This window comes from Hylobates moloch, unplaced genomic scaffold, assembly GCF_009828535.3.
Source record: "Hylobates moloch isolate HMO894 unplaced genomic scaffold, HMol_V3 SCAFFOLD_9, whole genome shotgun sequence".
Taxonomy (NCBI): domain Eukaryota; kingdom Metazoa; phylum Chordata; class Mammalia; order Primates; family Hylobatidae; genus Hylobates; species Hylobates moloch.
This window is the reverse complement of record NW_026652284.1, coordinates 78146534-78146961: the sequence shown is the minus strand read 5'-3', so window position 1 is coordinate 78146961 and position 428 is coordinate 78146534. Positions and strand designations below refer to the sequence as shown.

Here is a 428-nt window from a genome sequence, read left to right as displayed (position 1 = left end):
TTATGATCTTGGTCTTTCCTTCTTGCCTTTGGGTAGGGCCAAGAAACATAGGCTACTTTGACAACCTGAAAGCGAACTCTAGAAATATCACCAACAGCATGACCTTTTTGACCAAATCCAGCAACCAGAACTTTATGGTTTTCCTCAATAAGTTTCAAGCAACCATCACTGAGTACAAAGGCTGTGATTTTCTTGCCATCCTTGATCCATTGGACCCTGACACTCTTCCTAATGGCAGAATTTGGCTTTTTGGCTTCAACTCCTACTTTTTCCAGCACAATTCGTTTTGCGTGAGAAGCACCTCCAAAAGGGTTGGCCTTCAGGGCTGTGCCCAAATGGGCTTTCTTGTACTGTTTATCATGCCACTTCTGATCTTGTCGGTGACTACAGAGCCTCCTAGCAGTACGAAGTCCACGACACTCGCCCAT

At 45.1% G+C, this 428-nt stretch overlaps 1 pseudogene; it reads right to left on the bottom strand.

The window, feature by feature from the left end:
* Positions 1-428, bottom strand: LOC116813455 (small ribosomal subunit protein uS12-like; annotated as a pseudogene).